Below are 22,737 nucleotides of genomic sequence, written 5' to 3' on the forward strand. Positions count from 1 at the left end.
TAGAGTAGTAGCATGTCAGCGATGTCTATAAACTGCTAAAATATCTGCCTTTCAATAAAGGGTTCTCTCGCTCTCTCTCAAGGTCACTATGTTTACGAACGAAGGGTCGCTATTTGCATCTGGTACATGCAGAAATGAAACAAGTGATCTCTTACACGAATTCCAAAAACGTTTATATTTACTTTTCACTCCTAAATTGCATTTCGCTGAAACCTTGATCCACAGTTGTCAGGTGTCGTTTTCGCAAACTATAAAACAATTTTCTGTAAACAATGCTCGCCCCTTTTTGTGGTATTTCTGCCAACAAAGGATCTGTTACAATGAGTCGATTCTTATCAAACCGCGCCAGAACACGATCGGTGGTATATGCAGCCGCTGGTCTACGATTCCCATGGAGATTTCTGTAGAAGGCACTTCTAGCGTGTTTTTCACAAGCTAATTCATCCTCGATGATTGTTGCCAATACACTGCTTTCAATATTGACGTTCAGAGATACGAAAATAAAAACAGGCCACCCATGCTATGTTACACTTTGGTAAAACGTAAAATCGACGTGCTCCCTTGTGGCCACGCGTTCGTATGAGGGCACCGATTGCGGCGTTGCACTGCTGTTGCGGCGCTTTCTCATTTCAGGCCCTGAAGTAATGTGTTGATAAATAGGCGAGTGGATCCACCGTGCTCCGTGGCAAGCACCGACAGTGATACCAATACCAGTGCTGCCATCCCGTTATCCTGAATCTCCGAGTGTTTTGGCTGCGCTCATTGGTTGAGGCGAGCTCACTGGCCTAGTCGGTGCCGTCTGCTCAACGCAGCATCATTCTTGCATCGCTTGCGTTGTTTACTTCGGTGTTTCTCCGCCTTCTTCACAACACTTCCCCACCGAATAGCACAAGTCGGTACATTCGAATGAGGCCACGACGGTGGCCCCACGAAGATTTGAATAAAAAACACCTCAGTGCAAAGCCCTCGCTGGACCCACTTCCCCTGTCCAATACACTCTAGCTGAGGTCCGTTTTTTCACGAGGGCCCATATGCAGCCCTGCATTCTGATGCGACACACCCCACCCCCTGTCGTTTGATTTTTCGGTGATTTGGTGCGCCTCTACCCCGCTACCTGCTTCGAAAAAGTGGCTTCCGTGAAAAAGATTTAGCGCAATATACTCGACCCTTTATTGTGATCCATCACCTGAGTGCACTGAAGTACACATTGACACGCCTTCCTACGAATGGTCGCTGCTCTCAAAAAACCATACAATGAGTGATAGGGCTTAGAATTACAGAAAGCTGAGCTAGTGCGTAAAGATTCATTATGCAAAAAAGAGGCGTACAGACATGACACAAGAGTAGAGAAGTGGACCACAGGAACGTCGAATATCAACTTAAGGGAGCACTGAGGCTAAAAACGAAATAAAACACAAAACTCATCTGCGCAGACTCAGGAATGGTATCCCCACGTGTCACTCGGGTGCATGGGCCGGTCCTAGGTGAGATATAACCCTTACGGCACTTAATCTCTTCCTTATGTAAAGTAATTGAAGGCTGACTCACGCACGCACTTCCATCAATATAGATGTACCACGCCTCTATCATAAGACGCGTATCTTCATTCTTATGCTTGTACAATTTTGCGCATTCATGTAACTCTAGCGTGCAGTTACAATCTTGGCAATGTAGGGAAAGATTAGACCGCGATCCACAGGTAAACTATCTTTTGTGTTCCATTAGCCTCTGATTGATATACCGTCCCGTTTGCGCTACGTAGAACTGGCTACAGCTAAAGGGAATTTTATAAACTGCACCCATACGACAGTCAGTAAAACTGTTGTTCTTATTGTGTTTCGCTGGACAAATATCTGTTCTTTTTTGCATTCTACCTGGCCCTTTTTCCTCTGTAGGGCAGCGCATATCTTACCTAGCTTATTGGAAGCAGTGAAAGCAACATTAACATCATATCTACTTGCAACTATTTTAAGCCTGTGCGACACTGAATGAATGTACAGAATAGCCACTACTCCTTTTTTTTTGCAATTACTGCTTTCTGTAATCACGTCCGTCCCCCTCGAAACCGACGTCTTCAGGCGGTCAGCCAGAGTAGCCACTGCTACACTAGGATCACCTGCTTCTAATAAGCGCCGGACATGCGCATTAGAACTGGCGCTCATATTGTGCATGCAGGATCTGGTGAGAGAAGACTTAAGGCACGACATGTCGATTCCGTTTTTTACTACATTGGAATGCTTGGATTGAAAGTTTAGCAACGGCTTCGAAGATCTTGGGAAGTACTGTTAACAAACGTGTTTTTGTTCGAAGGCCAAGGAAATGTCAAGAACGTGAATTACGCGTCGCTGAGGAAATTCCCTGGTATACCTTAATCCTCCTCCAGAAAGTTTAAATTGCTCATTTACTGAGGTAGCAGCGGAATCGAATTCTTTCTTATTGCAGAAAATCAAATAATCATCAACGTAACGAAATATCTTGATAACGCTATCACCTAAGGCATTCTCTAAGCAGCTGTCAACTTTACTCAGGTAAATATTGCTAAGAATAGGGGCAACGTTTGAGCCAATACAAATGCCTCATTTCTGCAGGAAAACGCCATCTCTCCACCCAATCAGCGTGGACTTGAAGTACATTGAAAGAATTTCCAGAAAATCTCCCGTGGAAACACCGCACCTGTCAATAAAAGCGACTCTTGCACTTGTTCTTCAATGCAGTCATTTACGGAATTTAACAAACCGTCATGCGGTGACGAATAATACAGGCCTTCGATATCGATACTAGAAGCTGTACAATCAGCAGAATTTTCCTCTCTCAAATACTGAACTAGTGCCCGAGACTTACGCAAGCAAAAGGGGTCTGAAAAAACTAGTGATGCTAAGCAGTTCTGTAGGTAACTAGAGACACAGACCTGCCACGTCCCTTTCTCTGACACTATAGCACCAAAAGGAATTTCTTGCTTATGGGTCTTTGCCGAGGAAAACAGTTCTAAGGTGAGGAACTTTGCTTTCTTGACATTAGAGACAACCCTATCAAGATTACGTGTTGACAGGAGGTCACCCGCACGTTACATAACTGCCGAAGGCTTGAGGTTTACTGGCTGTAAAGTCTTTTCTATGGCTGAAATCGTTTTTTTATGAAAACATGTAATCTGGCATAATTACTAAATATCCTTCCTTGTCAGATATTGCTGGTCTAAGTTTATGCTCCACAATTTAATTAACTAACGGTCGGACAGGGTCAAACGTCTTGAAATGAGAATTTGATTGTTTAATGCTAGCAATGCACTCTGAAATACAGTGCGAGCGTTCTTCTTCCGGGACGAATCTGGTTATGCAGTGCGGTATGCTGAAAACGTCAGCAGGTTTTATGCTAGGCTTAAAATAGTGCTTAGGACCTAAAGCAAGGGTTTGTCTATGGGTATCACTTACGATAGCTTCTCCAAGAACCGGTACGTTATTGGACGGTGAATTATTAGAAAAGTGTTTCCTCTTACTTTGTTGAAGCTCCGAAAGTTTCAGCCTCCATAGGAAGTTCGCGGAAGAATTTACAGTCAGTAAAACCTAAGCCTTCGGCAGTTAAGCAACGTGCGGTTGACCTCCTGTCAAGACATAATCTTGATAGGGTTGTCTCTAATGTCAAGAAAGCAAAGTCCGTCACCTTAGAATTGGTTTTCTCGGCGAAGACTCATAAGCGAGGAACAACTTTTGGTGCTATAGTGTCAGAGAAAGGGACGTGTCAGGTCTGTGTCGCTGGTTACGTACAGAACTGCTTAGCTTCACTAGTTTTATCAGACCCGTTTTCCTTGCGTAATTCTTAGGCACTAGTTCAGTATTTGGGAGAGGAAAATCCTGTTGATTGTACAGAATTTAGTATCGATATCGAAGACCTGTATTACTACTTGCCGTATGACGGGTTGCTAAATTCCGTAAATTAGTGCATTAAAGAAGCAAGTGCTTTTATTGACAGATGCGGTGTTTCCACAGGAGCTTTTCTAGAAATTCAATGTACTTCAAGTCGACGCTGATTGGGTGGAGGGATGGCATTTTCCTGCAGAAATCACGCATTTGTATTGGCTTATAGGTTGCCCCCTATTCTTAGCAATATTTACCTGAGTAAGGTTGACACCTGCTCAGAAAAAGCCTTAAGTGATAGCGTTATCAAGATATTTCGTTACCTTGATGAATATTTGATTTTATGCAATAGGGAAGAATTCGATTCCGCTGCTACCTCAGTAAGTTAGCAATTTAAATTTTCTGGAGGAGGATTAACGTTTACCAAGGAATTTTCTCAGCGACGCATAATTCAGTTTCTTGACATCTCCTTGGTCTTCGAACAAAATCACGTTTGTTGACAGTACTCCTCAAGATCTTCGAAGCCGTTGCTAAACTTTCGATCCAAGCATTCCAAGGTAGTAAAAAATGGAATCGACATGTCGTGCCTTGAGACTTCTCTCACCAGATCCTGCATGCACAAAATGAGCGCCAGTTTTAATGCGCAAGTCCGTCGCCTATTAGAAGTAGGTTATCCTGGTGTAGTAGTGGTGACTGTGGCTGAGTGCCTAAAGAAGTCGGTTACGAGGGGGACGGACAGATTAGAGAAAACAGTAATAGCAAAAAAAGAGTAGTGGCTATTCCGGACATTCCTTCAGTGTCACACAGGCTTAAAAAACTTTGCAAGTAGAAATGATGTTAATGTTTCTTTCGCTGCTCCCAATAAGCTTTGTAAGATATGCGCTGCCGTACAGAGAAGAAAGGAGCAGGTAAAAGGCAAAAAAAGAACAGATATTTGTCCAGTCAAGCACAATAAGAACAACAGTTTTACTGACCATCGTATGGGCGTGGTTTATAAAATTCGCCTTTGCTGTAGCCAGTTCTACGTAGGAAGAACGGGACGGTGTATCAATAGGAGGCTAATGGAACATAAAAGATCGTTAACCGGTGGATCGCTTTCCAATCTTTCCCTACATTGTCAAGTTTGTAACTGCTCGCCAGAGTTAGATGAATGCGCGATATTGTACAGGCATAAGAATGAATATAGGCGTCCTATGGTGGAGGCATGGCATATCTATAATGGAGGAAGTGCGTTACTTGGGTTACTTCAAATAAGGAAGATATTAAGTGCCTTAACAGTTATATTTCACGTACACCGGCCCATGCACCCGACTGACACGTGGTCATACTATTTTTGAACTTACGCAGATGAGTTTTGTGTCGTCTTTATTTTTTTGTCTCAGTGGTCCCTTCAGATGATAATCGGCGTCCGTGTTGTCCACTTCTCTACTGTTGGGTCCTGTCTGCACACCTCTTTTTTGCACAATGAGTGATAGGGCCCGTCACCTGCCCTGCGGGATTCATCTGCTCGAGGAGAAATGTCGCAGCAAGTTTGTTGAAGAAGGGGAAGTGGAAACTTCTTGGAAGATGAGACGGGAGAAATATTTCCTGAATCCGGTCTTGTGTTCGCTACCGTATCACTCTAGAAAAAATGCCTTGCGACAGCGGAAGAATTTCAAAAATGCTCGGGATGGAGCGAAGTACTTGCAGAGGATACAGTAAACTGCTTTAAAAAAGTGGTGAGATCGGGAACAGTGCGAAAGCAGGCGTGAATAATATCCACTTGCTGCGAGAAGTGCCTTGTGTAGCATGATTGTCTTTAATGTCTGAGATGATGGGAGTGGCATATATATGCGAATCATATTTTGATACATAGCGAATCATATTTTATCCAGGAAGAGAAAAGCATGTTACGCATTAATTCTAATGCATAATTCCATCAGTTTGCCTATGCGAAAAGATCCCAAAAGAGAAAGGAGAGGTGTTATACAGTCATTGCTTTCTTTCAAACTGTTGAAAATGTTATCCTACCCATGTTGTTATGTCATATATAGCTGCTCGCGATTCTCACAAGTGTATTCACAATTAGTAATTTGATCTCCCAAGGGGAAAATACTAGATTATATGTCAATAATAAATCCTTTGTTTAAACTGCTTGAGCAGAAATATCAACTTTATTTCCTAATGCCGCAAATATTGCTATATAAGAATACCCAAGTAGCATACAGGTACTCTGAAACCCGCATGAGGCTAGAAAATAAAATAGAAAACGGTAGAAAATAACAGACTTACAATTCTTTGCTGACGCTGCACAGATGAAGATGGTCACAATTACCAAATGATGCACGAACCCCATTAGTTTGCCGGTCCTTTTAGCTATTGATAGAGGGATTTATCTATTATTATTTGTTCTCGCAAAATCTGCAAAATATATACAACAAAAAGGAATATTAAGTAAACAACGAGCGTAAGAATTATGCATGTCTAAAACTTCAAGCGTTATTTTTCGGGATATCGATGGCATGGAATACGGAACTTTTCAGTGGGCAATGGAATTACTAGAATAGTTCCTGCTTTTTCGAAAACTAGCAGTCTCCCCTCGCCACTGTGCGTTGTTCTAACAAAACAATGTATCCCTGAGGAAACCGGGAGTGCACTCGGACTTCTTCTTGAAACTGAGTAGTAGGACGTACAGGAGGCCCGTCTAGTAAAAGTACTATCCACATGACACAGAATGGCTAGCGCAGTGGATGTTGGAACCGAGTATTACTGTAAGCACGTATATATAGTCGCTGCGGTAGCTTAGCGGCTATGATATTGCGCCGCTAAGCACGAGATCGCGTGATCAAATCCTTGCCGCGTCGGCCGCATTTCGATGGGGGCAAAATAGAAAAACGCCCGTTTCCCGTGCAATGGGGTGAGAGTTATGCAAAAACGCTGAAATTGCGGCAGTGATAAGCTATTCGAACATGGACAAAAGGAGAGGATGGACACTGACTGCCAAGTGTACTTTATTATGGAAAACATAGAAATGTATACGCTGAAATACATACAAAAGTGTTATAGTTGTCATTACCAAACCAAATAAACTAATGGAGAAAGAACAAAGATAATAAAAAACTAAATACCATAGACATTGGAACATTGCTTGCTTACCCGATCCCTCTCATCTGCGGAGCTTCTTATTTGGGCCAGACAGGCGGATGCCTTAATGAACGGTTGCGGGAGCATGCATGAAACTTGAGAGATGGGAGAGACCGCTTTGCGGTTATTCGCACAAGCACGTGTGTGCCACGGCCTTCGAGAACACCGCTGGCCTGCTCAAACGCCTACGCTTTTTATCGTGCTTAGTATTTGTTTCATAAGGCTGATTTTTGTGCTCGAGCTCAAAAAGAGAAGAACGTAAATGATGAATTCACGTCATTGTTTGTGCGTTGCATTGTTATTCCATCCCATGAAAGTGAATTCAGGCATTAGGGTGGGAAGAGATATCCCTTAAGATGGCATGGTGAGAGCACGACTGTGAACGCGCTGTCCAGCAACCACTGCTTTCTTGTGTAGAACGCAGGAAAAGGGAAAGCATATACAGTGCAAAAGAACCATAAAATTGGCGCAGAAGCTCCTTTATGAGTGATATAAGTATGTGTAAGCATTGTACCACTTACTCATCTACACTCAGCCCGATGTCTTTATCAATGTTGATGAAGTTAATCCGGCCATTATAAACCCCTCTCAACACTTATCTGTCAGTATCAACCTTATCGAAATTGATTGAATTCTTATCAATCATTATCTCTCCTTATCTGGCGTTATCCGACCCTGATAAGCTCTTATCGGTTCTTATGAAGGTTACTTGTGAAGGTTTTACGCTTGCTTTCTTCATAGCAATTCGTCTAACGTGACAGGCGAACGGATGGACGGACGGCGTTTTTCGGTGGGTAGGCATAAAAGTGTTTGTGCATTCCAAAATGGTGTCTGCGCAGAGAAAGAAGAAACATCGAAATCACCACATCATATTCGCCGTTATAGTAGACTCACGTTTTTACCAAGGAAGACTCACGATCTCATAGCTATGAAGGCATAAGGAATGTTTACAGAGCTGGAGTTTCCGTGTGCATTAATGAAACACATTTCACTGATCTCACGTCATCTTTGCTCTTTATGCCTGTCTAAGACAGCGCACTCATCAAGGATAGGGTGACAACCACATTCTTTGCAGTATTGGGCTGAATGCTTGGGTACAGAGCCCTTTAGCGAGTTCGCATACTCTCTGAGCCGGTCATTACAATCAACCAGCCTAGTTCAGCATGTTCCTGCAAATCCAGGTATACTGTATCAGATGCCTTGGGCCTATGTGAATGCTAGAAAGTTGGCCCTATGTGTATGCTAGAAAGAAAAGTACCAGTGAGTAAATCTTCCAAAAAAAGACAGCACAAGAAATCGTCTGTCATCGCAACAGACGCCGCCGTTATGTGGAATGTTTGAACCACCACTGAAGTAATTGCTGATTTAATTCATGGTAACTTATCTTTAAGGATAAAGAACAGCCTTAAAAAAGATCTGCCGCCGTTGCGTCTGGAAGCCAGTTTGCCCGCCCAGCTGAACTAGGATAGGAATAACTGCCAGAGCGATGCCAACATCCTCAGCGTCTGTGGCGTTCGTGCACCGCACGCTCACTGCCACTGTCTTGGTGCCGGTAGCCGCCGCAACGGCCACTGCCGCAAAGCCCTCCCGTTTCTATTCCTCGGCGTCCACGTACCGGGCGTGTTCGGTGAGGGCCTTGGCCCGTGCCTGCTGCCATTCTTGGTTGTACTCTGGGTGCATGTTCTTCATGATGGGGTCCACGTAAATGTGGGCCCGCGCCTCCTCTGTGATCCTGGCGTATTCTAGGGCAAAGATGGGGAAGACGTCGACGACTGGATCAGCCTGTACGAACACGTCAGCCGCAATAACCGGTGGGACCCTACTATCATGCTCGCCAACGTAGTCTTTTACCTCAGTGGCACACCTCGAGTTTGGTTTTGGACGCACGAAGATGAGCTCATCAGTTGGGATTCGCTTAAGCAAAAGCTCCGAGACTAGTTCGGCAACCCCTACGGTCACAAACTTGCCGCGCAGAAGGCGCTTTCCGGCCGTGTGCAGACGTCAACAGAGCCCTATGCCACGTACATTCAGGACGTCTTGGCTCTGTGCCACAAAGTTGACACCCACATGACTGAGTCAGACAAGGTTCCCACATCCTCAAGGGCATTGCCGATGACGCCTTCAACTTGCTCGTCTGCAACAACGTGGCGACGTTGGATGCAGTTATAAAAGAGTGCCGCCGCCTGGAACTTGCTAAAAGCCGACGTATCGACCAGCAGTTTGCCCGTTTGCCCAACACCCCAGCGACATCTTCCTGCGCCGATGCTACTCGTTGCAACAATACTGGCGATATTACCAGGATCGTCCAGCGTGAGTTTGAGGCTGCCTATCCGGTTGCTTTCGACTCCAGCCCCACCAACGCACCTGCAGTCACGGTTTCCCTGATCCAGGCAGTTGTCCGCCAGGAGTTCGAAAACATGGGTCTTCACACCATCTGCTCGGCCCATCGCCATGATACCCACCCGGCTTCTTCGATTCCGCCCGTCCCGCATCGTCTTAAACACCACGTTTCCGCAACCCATCTGAATGGCGCTCTGCTGACGACAAGCCCATTTGTTTTCACTGCCGTCGAATCGGGCACATTTCTCGGCACTGTCGCAGTCGCTGGACTTCCCCAACCCGGTCTGCTTATACTGCCTACTCTCGCCCCTCAGGTAGCCCTTCTCGTCACTATGCCGCACGCTCCGATAATGCCGCCACTGATTTTCCTGCGCCGAACCGCCCCTATTCTCGTTCACCTCCGCCCCAACGACGACAATCTCGCTCTCCCCAGCCCCGTCGCTCCTTTTCGCCGAATTACTTCGGACGCCGCTCCCAGCCGGAAAACTAGGTGATCCAGCGCCTCGAGGTGACGCTGCATTGCTCCCTACACCGCCAAATCCTCTACTGACGTTGCCCACTCATCTGTACCTTCTTGACGTGCAAGTCGACGGTGTTCCTGTATCTGCTCTTATAGACACTGGGGCGCATTTGTCGGTAATGAGCGCGGACTTTCGTACCCACCTGAAAAAAATAATCACGCCCGCCACAACGCATGTTGTCCGTGTCGCCGATGGCGGAACAGCCCCCTAATTGGTATGCGTGCCGCCTGCGTCTCCTTCGCCGATCGCTCAACAATCGTGCTATTCACAGTCATCGCCCACTGTCCCCACGACATCATCCTCGGCTTAGACTTCCTCTCCGCACATTCTGCTCTCATTGATTGCTCCGCCAGTACTCTCCCCCTTGACCTGCCTGTTCTGGATCCCGCTGAACCACACCCCAGTCGCCTCAGTTCCGTCGACTTCGTTCGCTTGGCACCTTCGGCACTGACTTACGCTCACTTAGTGTCATCCCCACCAGTGCCCGATGGTCGCTACATCGCGGCTCCTATGCAAGACGTCCTACTTACACACCGGATCACAGTACCTCGTACCGTTTTATCTATTACGGCGAATTGCGTCTGCCTGCCAGTGGCAAATTTTGGCTTGACGACACAAGTGCTGCCACGCGAGATGTGCTTGGCCCAGCTTTGCTTATTCGAGGATCACTCAGTAGTATCTATTGCCGTATACGACAGTTCAGCCGATCCTCCTCTACCATCGTAGTGGGCAACTTGTACCATCACCGACTTAGAGAAAATCATTGCGTACGACATGCCGCCCGAGCACGCTCGTGAGCTCTACCGCATTCTGTTTTCCTACCACGATATTTTTTAATTAACGATCGTTCTTTGGCCCAAACTACAGCTGTTAAACATCGCGCTATTACCGGCGATGCCACTCTAATTCATCGCCGCCGGTATCGAGTGTCGCCGGCTGAGCGTCAAGTTATTCACGCAGAAGTTCGCAAAATGCATGCCAAGAACATATTGAACCGTCATGTAGTCCATGGGTGCCACCTGTTGTACTGGTAAAACAGAAAGATGGCACATGGCGCTTTTGCTTAGATTATCGGCACCTTAACAGGGTTACCAAAAAGAAAGTGCGTCGCCTACCTCGGATTGATGACGCCCTTAACTGCCTCCACGGTGCTCGCAATTTCTCCTCTATTGACCTTCGCTCCGGCTACTGACAGATTGCCGTGGACGATCTCGACCGCGAGAAGACTGCTTTTGTAACACATCAAGGTCTTTATCAATTCAAAGTGATGTCATTCGGTCTATGTGACGCTCCCGCCATTTTCGAACGCATGAGGGACTCCCTTCTTCACGGTTTCAAATGGTCCACGTGCCTGTGCTACTTGGACGGCTTTATAGTACACTCCCAAATGTTCGCTACGCACCTAGAGCGCCTCTCAGCAGTCCTGGAATTTTTTGTCGAGGCGGACTGCAACTCAACGCATCAAAGTGCCAATTCGGCCGTTGCCAGATTACCGTCCTTCGATATCTCGTTGACGCGAACGGAGTGCAACCGGACTCAGGCAAGATGCATGCTGTTGCCCGCTTCCCTGTACCGAAGTGTGTCAAGGATGTGCGCGCAGCTTCACCGGCCTTTGTTCGTACTTCCGCCGTTTCATGAAAAATTTCACGGCTATAGCATGGCCACTAACCAAGCTTGTGAAGACACCCCTTTCCAGGGGGGCGATAACGAGGGCTCTGCATTCTCGCATCTAATCGACGTTCTCACAAGGCCTCCCGTTCTGGCCCATATTGATCCTTCTGTGGCAACCGAAGTCCGTATTGTTGCCAGTGGTCACGGAATTGGCGCAGCATTGGCACAACGCCAGCGTGGCAACGACCGTGGTATCGCTTACGCCAGCAGGCTCCTCTCACACTCCGAGCGCAACCATTCCATGACTGAGCGTGAGTGCCTGGCCCTAGTTTGGGTGGTTGCGAAGTTCCACCTATACTTATATGGCCGACCCTCTTCCGTTGTCACAGACCATCACGTGCTTTGCTGGTTATGCTCACTGAAATATAATATCCTACAGGAAGACTTGGTCACTGGGCCTTACGCCTCCAAGGATATTCGTATTCGGTCACCTACAAATCTGGCCGACAACACAAGGACGCTGACAGCCTGTCTCGCTGGCCGATAGACGAGCATGATGACGCCGACAGTAGCACCGCCAATGGCATTTTCTCTGTGTCCGCCTTCGCTAACACCGCCGATGAGCAGTACCGAGACCTATCGCTGCGAGCACTCATCGAGCGTCTGAGCTCTACACCTACCGACCCATCCGTTGATCGATATGTCCTCCAGGGCGGCATTCTGTACCGCAGCAACTTCCTCCTTGGCGGATCTGATCTTTTTGTTGTGCCAAAACATCTACGGCAGACTGTGCTCTTTGAGATGCATGACGCACGCACTTCAGGACATCTTGGGCTAACCCGCACGCACGACCGCGTCCACCGCCGCTTCTATTGCCCTGGTCTCGCCCGATCTGTCCGACCCTATGTTGCTGCCTGTGATCATCTCCAGCCGATCACCGCCCCTGTGGAACCGTTCTTTCATGTTAGATTAGACCTCCTCTGTCCCTTTCCCACATCATGCTCTGGGAACAAATGGGTAGCCGTCGCAACTGATTACGCCACCCGATACACTATCACGCGGGCTCTCCCTACCAGTTGCGCTACTGACGTCGCGGACTTTCTCTAGCGTGACATGATCTTACTTCATGGCGCACCGCGACAGCTGCTTACTGACGGTGGTCGTAACTTTCTCTCGAAAGTTATCGCCGACATTGTGCGTTCGTGCTCCACTCAACACAAGCTGACTATCTCATACCATCCTCAAACCAATGTCCTGACAGAGCGGTTAAAGCGTACTCTGACCGATATGCGGTCCAAGTGCGTTTCCAAGGACCACCACGACTGGGACATTGCCCTTCCTTACGTCACGTTTGCTTATAATTCTTTCTGGCACGACACCGCCGGATTTTCTCCATTTTATCTACTCTACGGTCGCGAAACGACCTTTCCCCTTGACACGGCACTTCTTCCTGTTGCGATCTCAACAAGCGTGTATGCGCGCGATGCCGTCGCCCTCGCCGACCATACACGCCAGCTTGCCCGGGATCGACTGACGGACTCGCAAACCACTCAGCAGCGTCACTACAACGCCCGTCCCCGTGACGTGCAGTTTTCGGCTGGTGCCCTCGTGCTCCTGTGGTCGCCCTCTCCCCACGTCAGGCTTTCAGGAATGCTCCTTTCGCGATACACAGGGCCCTACCGCGTGCTGCGCCAGGTGACGCCTGTGACGTACGAAATTGCTCCTGTGAGCTCATCCTCATCATTTACTCTGGCATCTAGTGATGCCATGCACGTCAGTAGGCTCAAGGCCTACTACACATCTTCCGAGTATGGCTTTGAGTCGCTTCGGGACGGCGCTTTTGCCACTGGGTATAGTGCTACAGAATAGTATTTCCAATGACGAAGAGGCAAGTAGTGAGAAGCGGACGACAACGATTGGAGACTAGCGCGGGTTGTTGCCTCTTGGCCAAGTGCGGCGTATTACGTTGTAAATATGCTTGTAAATAGCTTTTCATCTGCGTCTTCTTACGTAACAATATTGTGTGTATAATAGCGTTCACTTAGGTTGAACTATCCTTACTATATATTTTTTAATATCGAAGGAGGAGACAGTTTTTCCGTTGGGTTAATGGTTATGTACCATGTGTTGCATAATTTATAGTGCGGGAAATGCGTTAACTAATAACTACCGGTAGCGTGTATTACCTATTAGAAGTGAAACTTAAAATTATCGGATAAGTATGCGAATAACTTTCTTACCTGAAAATAATTCAAATTTCACTTTAGCCGAGAATTGCCAAACTCCCGTAGGAATCGTTTCGCACCGTGTAGGGCCTCTATAAGCCGCAATGATAATGAATATATATATATTTTAATGATGCCTTCATTCATGTATGCGTATGTGCACAGAAAAAAAGTCGGGCTAAGCATGACCTCATTTGGAAACGCCATATGTGTATCTCGAATGTGCGCGGTACGAGTCCATTTTATGAATTTTATTGCTTACGCACGCAGGATATTGAGAACATCTTTATGGGATTATATGTGCGATATACTTATGCCGCCTGTCATTAAGACCTCGTCTAGTATGTAGTCAAGAATGTCATTTCGCCTTAAATGCGTTCGATCTTCGTATCCTGACGCTTGCGAAGTATCTCATCTTTAATTACGCTGCTTTCGCCCTGCTACATCTAAACCAATTTCCATAAAACGCTCGAGATGTAACGACGTACTTCATCTCATTCATTGGCATCTCATTCATTGCATGAAAGGTGAAGCCTCGATACACATCTTTAAATGTCAGTGCTTTTCGTGGAAATGTCGACTGTGAGGTGTCCGAAATAATATTCGTTATGTAGAGGGATCGGCTACAGTGGCTTGAGGCGAAATACACTCGAATTTGCAAAATACGGGATGTTAGCGGGCACTTGCTATCCGCCTGCAAGGCCAAGCACATTGGCGCGGAATGTGGATGACAAGTGTTTGGTTCTGAGGAGGGAACACAAAGTTGAAATAGCGCAGATATAGACAAAGACAGAAGAAACAAGATGACGGACGAGCGCTCCTTATGTCCTTGTGTATATCTGCGCTCATATTCACTAATATGTTTTACCAACATGCCCACACAGGCATATTACTGGAATACACTGGTTGAGCAAGTGGAGCAATGTGTCTGAGCACATTGGTTGGGCAAGCGTCTTTCACTTGAAAACGCTACCTTTCTTGCGAGATTTTGTTTTTCGCCATTGCTTCTGAAGAATGTGTCACGCTTACAGCAAATACGCCTCCATGGACGACAAAGCGTCAACATATCAGCGAAATGTCAGGGGGGCTATCCGGGGAACACCTCGTTGTCTACCCTGTGCCAAAGGGGAGGGATGCAATTATAAAAGTTAAGATGACACATATAATTAAGACGATATTGACGAGTTGCGTTGTTTTTCTTTGGGTCTTCGTTTGTATTCGACAACTTTTCACTCAATTCATGCGCAGTGTCACTCGGCGAAATGTACGTATATTTGTATACCAAAATATTTGAACGTTGTCTACATTACCATAACAAAAAAAGAGTGTCTCATCACATTGCACACCGGTCACGAATAGTTTTCTACCTTCTCGAATATACGCGAGCAGAAAAGAATACTCCTGGAATGTCCGATGAGACATGTAAGAAAAATAATGCCCATGCGACCCACACCTTCGAATCTGTGTGAAGTGAAGCGTTCGTGAAGCTCCTAAACAAAACCTATAAATTTGCGCATTTCATTCCCGCGTCTTTGTCGTAACAAATAACAGGCATGCGGGTATGTGGGCTTGCGCACCCGTGCTATGCAATATGACACACGTAGCCATGAAAACTGTATTAAACGAGGCAACGAAAAGAAAGGACCACGTCAAGTGATTAAACCAAATCGTCTAGATACTTTTCGCACTCAGGTGCAATCACTCAACTGAAGCGATGTACATGTCACACAGTGTGCCGAATCAGCGTATGAGGAATTTCTGCGGATTCTCAGCACGTGTTACAAAAAAAATTTCATCTGCGAACGAAACTCGGCGATCTTCGCATATTCGCGAACCATCACCACGCACACGATCACTCGTACAATGTAATGTGGCACGACCTCAAACCGACTACGCTTTTCCAATGCTACATTGTCGCTAACGACGCCTGCTCAGCACACTCCTGCGCAACGAAATCGATGTCACTTCTTACCCTGTGTCGCTTTTGTTTGTGCTTTTGAGCGAAATTTGATCATCACCAAATTTGCTGCTTCACGCTGTGCTTTGCAATTCGTTCAATATTTGCCGTTTGCTGCTTTTTTTCTGAAGTGTGAACTATAAATTTCTGGATGTTTTTAGTGTTTTCGCTGTACTATTGTATTTGCGGGCACAAGTTGAAGCCACCATTGTGTTGTGTTGGAGTATATTGTTTGTGTTGTTTCTGCTGAATCAGTGCCTGCGTCTGTCGCTGCTGCTCTCAGACTGGGTTTTAAGGCCCGTCAAGTTGCTGTGTGTAAATCCCACATAAATTCCATGTTTATAGAAATAAAGACAATTCATTCAATATGGGCTATTTCGAGCTATTCGCTAGAGCAGCGGGCTGCATTGCATGAGGGTGAGGATCGATCCCACCATCCGTCACCTAATGAAATTTTAAAGCGAAGCTTTTGTGGCGAACCCTCCTCGATATACCTGACCATGGCTGCTGCGGCAAGCAGTGTTGACGAATTGCTCCTAGTGAAAGAAATTGAATCACGTGCCCCATTGCGGTATAGAACCGCGGTCTCTCCAATCAATATTTGAAGCAAAGCTTTCTTTGCCTCTTTTTTCGACTTCGCAATCTGCGTCTGCTACTGCTACTGCTACTGCTACTGCCGCCACCGTCACCGCTGCTGTATGGGACACTGCGTCTGCACACTGACAGGAGCGAGTCAGAAATCAAAGGTGACGCGAGATAACTAAGTTTATTGTGCCACTGCGTTGATTTTATACATGGGAGGCAGCGTAGACCACGCATGCGCTTACAAGAAAATGAAGTGCGAATTCATGTAACATAGTTACGAGTCATGTGATGCCGCGTCCAAGAAAATTAATTCTTTTTCTGTGAGCCAGAGACGGGACGCTAACACACTTATCACCCAATGTCGCGATCATCTGCGCTTCAGATATTTCACGGCTGAGCTGCGTGCTGCCACGGGAAACAATCGTGCATTGATCCTCAAGAGATTTGCATCCATGATCGCGACAGTGGATTGCCAAGAAACCACCAGAGCCGCGATTCATCACTAACCGTAGTTCACAGCTGCTGTACCTTTTCGATATATGAGGTACAGACACGTAAATTTAAACGCATTTCAAATGTTCACAAGCGCCTATTTTATGCAAAGCTTATTCTTAAGATTCATGCCGCAAACATAACAGCTGCATCGTAGTAGCAAATCTGCAAGTGGAAAAAGATTCAAGATGCCCGAGCTTCTGGATCAAATGTATTTCATACAAGGGAATGTATGAGCAATGGCTGGTGGCAGCAGGCGATGAATGCTGTTTCTTGGAGCCTTGGGGGGCAGAATTCAAGTCAACTGGAAAGGCAACAATTTATAAGAGTGACAACAAGTTATTTTTATTGCACTAATCACATCATCATCATCATCAGCCTGGTTACGCGCACTGCAGGGCAAAGGCTTCTCCCATACTTCAACTTCTCGCAATACTTCTACAACTGCACTAATCACTTAAGCTGGCAAACTTGCAAAGTAATTGTTCACACATTTCAGCATGCGATATGACAACACATCTTTCTCTGTGTATTCACGCTACTCAGGTTAATTTAATATAACACCGCGCTTATTGAATGTACAAAAGTAATTTCACATTCCTCACGTCGACTAAGGCTCATTCGTACAAGCAACATATTGTGGGCGGTAAGTTTTGAAGCTATCACAGCTGTCTCATGAGCGGGAGTGCCCGTTGTTTTCGCATACTACAAAACAATGAACACGAGTACATTAATAGACCTTACATGAAAATTCAGAACGGGGACAAAAAAATAGCAAAGCAGAGAAAAGTCAGGTTGTAGCGGGCAAATTTACTGTTTCGAACACATTGTTTTAGAGCCGCTTAGTAAGAACAATCGTAAAAGCTACACAGCGAATTGGGCAAGTTGGTATGCTAACATTCTTGGCGTATATGCGCAGCGCGAAACAAACGTGTCCATTCTTTGTCCCGCGTCTGCGTCACGCTGCACATATGCTCAAAAAATTGCACAAGTGAACAAGCTTTCGTGCCAGGTGGACGCATTTCAGCGTGTACAGGAGTATTACACGACATAAGTGCTGCTTTAGTGTAAACAAGCCGAACTCACCTCTGCAAACAAGGCGAACGTACCTCACATGTCTTGGTCCCTTTCAGAGCTGGCCGGGCTCGCCCGTCCACACGGCCCGACTTAAAAAGGTTTGCCACCTTCCGTGCGATTTGTGCGATTTGTGCAGTTTGGTGCGCTGCAGCCCGTCATACTGGAATACAACAGTCAAAGATGCGTTTGGTACCAATTCACCAAATTGTTAACTTAACATCCTCGAATCCAGTACCTTCTGTATGCACAAATCTTCCTAATTAATGTTTTGCCTAAATTAGGCCACTTCTGACTTTGACTCTACAACCCGCAGCCGATCAGTGCGACGCACGCTCGACGGTCCGCTGATTGCAATTTTGATGGCACTGAAAGAAACGAGTCTGCGCCGGGCCCGTAAAGTCGGCTTGGCAGCGGCGCAGTTGAACATTTGACGTCATATTGTACCACATGATAAGGCTCGGCGAATAGCGGTGCGAGCGGGGCCGGATAAGGTATGCGCAACTTTGCTCCCTGCGGGAGCATATACAGGTACACTAGCCAGATTTAGCCGCGATCGTCAGCTTCCCTAGCGTTCTTTCACACGAACATACAGTATACCACCCGCGGTGACGTTGTTATGCCCTTGGACTGTATGCAGAACATCGCGGCGATAGCTACAGGAAAAATGCGACTGGTGGGTATCTATAAGTGTTATCGCACCCAAAATAGTTCGAGTGTCTCGGTTCGTACCGAGCGGGGACCTTTCTAAATCATCAGTGTGGCAACAAAAGCATCTGCGCGTGGTTTTCCCGGTTTCGTGTTTTTGCCGAGCTAGACGTGTCTTATGTTTGGTGGAGTATTAGTACGCCTGCGATAACTGGAAATAAATCTTGTTTAGAAAGTTAACGCTGTGTGTTCGTGTAGTTTGCCTTTCCTTGTCCATCTCACTCTGCCTGCGCAAGAACAAAGTAGAAGGCATCGTATATACAAACCCACGTACCTAAGCTATCGTGAATGCAACGCAATACCAAACGGTTTTCTCACACGTGAGTGCATAATATACTGTTGTCTACAGCTACTAATATGTTTCGCACAATAAACTATCTCGTTTTCTTGGAAGTAATGCTTAGCCTTTGAGCGCTTCCAACCGGCTCGTTCGTGCCAACCATGTAGGGCATTCATATGTTTCAGGATCCTTTTACTTTTCCCCCTTTTTTTTCCTCTATAATAACTACCTTGACTATGCGAGATATTTTAGAAGACGAGAAGACCTTGTCATATTTCGGAGTTTGAAAGCTTCTTATCAGTGTTTTTTATTGTAACCAAAAACAATTCGAATGTGATACGAAACGCGACTGTGCCAACAAAATACTGTTCGGTTTGACCACATCAGCTCTCCATTCACCTAACTAGCGTCACTTCACGCAGGCTCCTCTCAGCGACCGCTGGTCACGTCTATCCTGCTGCTGTCAGTAATACGTAAGAATTCATCTTCATTCAGCCATCCGCAGCTCTACAGAGTTCTGTAAAGCAATGCCAAAGAATCGACAAATAATTATTTCGCATATTCAAACCTATCAAGGTTGGATGCATTCGCCTATGCCATTTCATTGCCTTTGAAAAATTAGGACCGTTACAAAGTTCAGGTGACAAAGACCACGTTTTACGGCATGTTTGTTTTACCTATATATCTAAAACCTTCACGTCTATAAATAACAAAACTATAGATGGCTAGCACGCTGGTGCAAGTTCTGAATGAAAGAGGAATACATTTCCTCGTGGCTCTCCAAGCAACTTTTTTCCGTGGGTGCATTTATCTGTGGTTTAACTCGTTTTCTCGTACGGCAAAAAAAGGCTCAGAACGAATATAACGACGGACTTCCCAAAACCATCAGGTTTGACGTAGGCAGTAGTAGGCAGCTATCTGCATTTCGTCATCACTTAGAACAGATATGTATCACCAACAAATGAAGGAGCCAGAATGACTCATTTCTCGTCATGCTTTTCACCTTTAGCAAAAAGAACTTCTCATGCTTCTAAATCCTCTGACAGCTCATTACCAATTGCTACTGGATGACTAAATCAAACCGACATTAGATTGACATCTTTGCTGCAGAGAGCCAGCATGGCGAGTAGGCGATGGTAATAGAAGTGCAGGGGCGTGAATATGTATTTTTTTTTCGAGCAGTTCGTAATTGGCTTTGATTATACAGTTGCCTTCACCACGGGGATAGGCAACTCTGCGTAAGATATGAATACAGTAGAAACTGGTAAAGTTCTTTATAACCGTGGGTCAGAGATTTATTTTTTTATTCACACGCAACTGTACACGCACACACACTCACATGCAGGCACGAGAAGGAAATAAGTTCTAGTATGTTTTCGATTTGTTCAAACTTATGCTCTGTCTTATCCAGGCAAAAATTGTCGTGTGCTTATAGAGCCTGCATAGAGTCGGCATGATGCCGGCATATCGCCTTATTTCATGCTGAGCATTCATATTCACCTTATTGACCACAATGCTGCAGAAAGCTAAACTATGATATTCCACGTCTAACAAAGAAGGAAGTTAGAGTGTAACCGTCCAGGCGATACATCCCACAATCGAGTGCTGTAACGGGAAAACCATCCACGTCCACGTCCAGAAGGTTCCGATTAGTAGGCAGGGTCAGCAGAGGAATTTCAGGCCGGTTTTCTAGAGCAGCGTCACCTCCAGGAGCTGCCCGAGTTAGTTTCCCGCCGGAGAGCGGCGACGGTAAGCTGGGGATGGAGAGCGACGCAGCTGGGGCGAACGGGAGCGGCGACTATGGGGTGATGGTGATCGGCTGGTCGCGGTGGCTCGAGCGTTGTCAGATGCCTCTTCAACCTTGGTGGAGAGGGATGGCGGGTGGGGATTCATTGGGGAGCGGCGGTAGGCGGAAAAGCTTGGTCGAGAGTGGGCTGGCCAGGAGCTTCGACAGTGGCGAGAGATGTGGCCCACACGTCCACAGTAAAAACAGATGGGTCTATCATCATGGGTGCGCCATTCGGCCGGGTTGCGATAGCCCGGATATGAACCGTATTGACTCCGGTGAACAGGGGCAGAGGCAGCAGACGAAGCAAAGTCAGGACGGCTGGCGGAGCAGATGGACGGAAAACCAACATTGGCAAGTTCTTGGCGAATGACCGGCTGAATGAGCAACACAAGCGGCCTGGAATCGTCAAAGCACTGCGTGACAGGCGTGGCAGGAGACGCTGCTTCGATTTCTTGCCGAACGATACGTACGACGTTCTCGGAGGAGGTGGGCTCACGCGGTGGACAAATGTCTTCGCACGTCGATGAAGCTGCGGTATTGGGTAGCCGCGTAAACTGGTGAACTATGCGGCGACTCTTTGCGTCTTCAAAGCGGCGAGATTTGTTAATGATATCATTGACCGTTGTTACGTTCTTATAAACAAGCAGGTTAAACGCGTCGTCCGCGATGCCTTTTAAGACATTGCTGACCTTATCTGCCTCTGCCATATTGCTATCTACATTGCGGCAAAGATCGAGGACGTCCTGTATATACGCCACGTAAGATTCAGTGGACGTCTGTACACGGGTCCCAAGGTCCTTCGCAGCACGTTGGCGGCCGACGGGCTTGCCGAACAAGTCTCTAAGCTTCTGCTTGCACTGGTCCCAACTCGTAATCTCTTCTTCGTGTGTTTCGAACCAGACCTATGCCATTTTCTTGAGGTAGAATATTATATTGGCCAGCAGAAGCGTGTTGTCCCACCTGTTGTGTGCGCTGACCCGTTCGTAATTCTGCAACCAGTCATCGACGTCAACGTTGTCGATCCCGGAAAACATGCCAGGGTCGCGAGGCTGGGCCAGGATGACCGTCGGTGGCGACGACGGGACCGTGGTTGAACTCTCTCCTTCATCATCATCATCATCATCATCATCATCATCATCATTTATTGACCCTTAAGGACCCTTTTCAGGGTATTACATAAGGGGAAGGGGCAAAAGCATCAAGAAACAATATGGTCATTATTATACAATGGTTAACTCATTAGTATAACGGTAAACAAAACTTAGTATACATGCTAGTAGACGACGGGCAAGAAAAATTAAAAAAACAAAACAAAAATAAAGTAAGGTACGAACCGGAAGCAGAAATCGGATGACATGGTGGCCAGGTTACGTCCGCTGCGGAGCTCCGTCTTGCGCAAGTAATTACCCCGCACCTCCACCAATGATGTTACCGAAAGGAAAAAGCGTGCGTCTATTTAGAGATGCCTTTTTAATGGCTGGGCCAACAAGCGTAGAGCAGCGATAAAAAACTACCCTCTTCCTCGTCGTCTCTCAGGCATCATAGTCCTCTTCTTCACACATTACCGACTGTGACAATATACACACACACACATATATATATCTATATATATATATATATATAGATATATATATATATATATATATATATATATATATATATATATATATAGATATATATATATATATATATATATATATATATATATATATATATATATATATATATATATATATATATATATATATGTCATGAGAAACCAATAAACATAAACCCCAAGGACAACTTAGGGGAAATTACTTGTACTGACTAACTGTATTTAAAAAACTATAAATAATGACAATGAAACTGGGTACAATAACACCGTCCCGCAGGTAGGGAATGATTCAACGTCTTTGCTTTACATGTGAAATGCCCTAACCAATTGAACTACGGCGGCGCCATTATCGCTTCAACTTTCTTGGGTATTTCAGTTTTACTACTAGAAGTAACCTTGGGAGTTTTAGCCAGCGCCGCTACTCACAAGCCTTGGCGGCGGATGTGGAACATCCTTTCTGTCGCAGGTGTGACGACTACGTGATTTTTTTTGGGTGAAGGCAACTTTCAGTAAACCCACACATGCTACCTGAGTGCAGCAATGTTGCTGGATTCGAGATCCTAGTGTCTCGAATCCGGCAACGT

This window comes from Dermacentor andersoni, chromosome 10, assembly GCF_023375885.2.
Source record: "Dermacentor andersoni chromosome 10, qqDerAnde1_hic_scaffold, whole genome shotgun sequence".
Lineage (NCBI taxonomy): Eukaryota > Metazoa > Arthropoda > Arachnida > Ixodida > Ixodidae > Dermacentor > Dermacentor andersoni.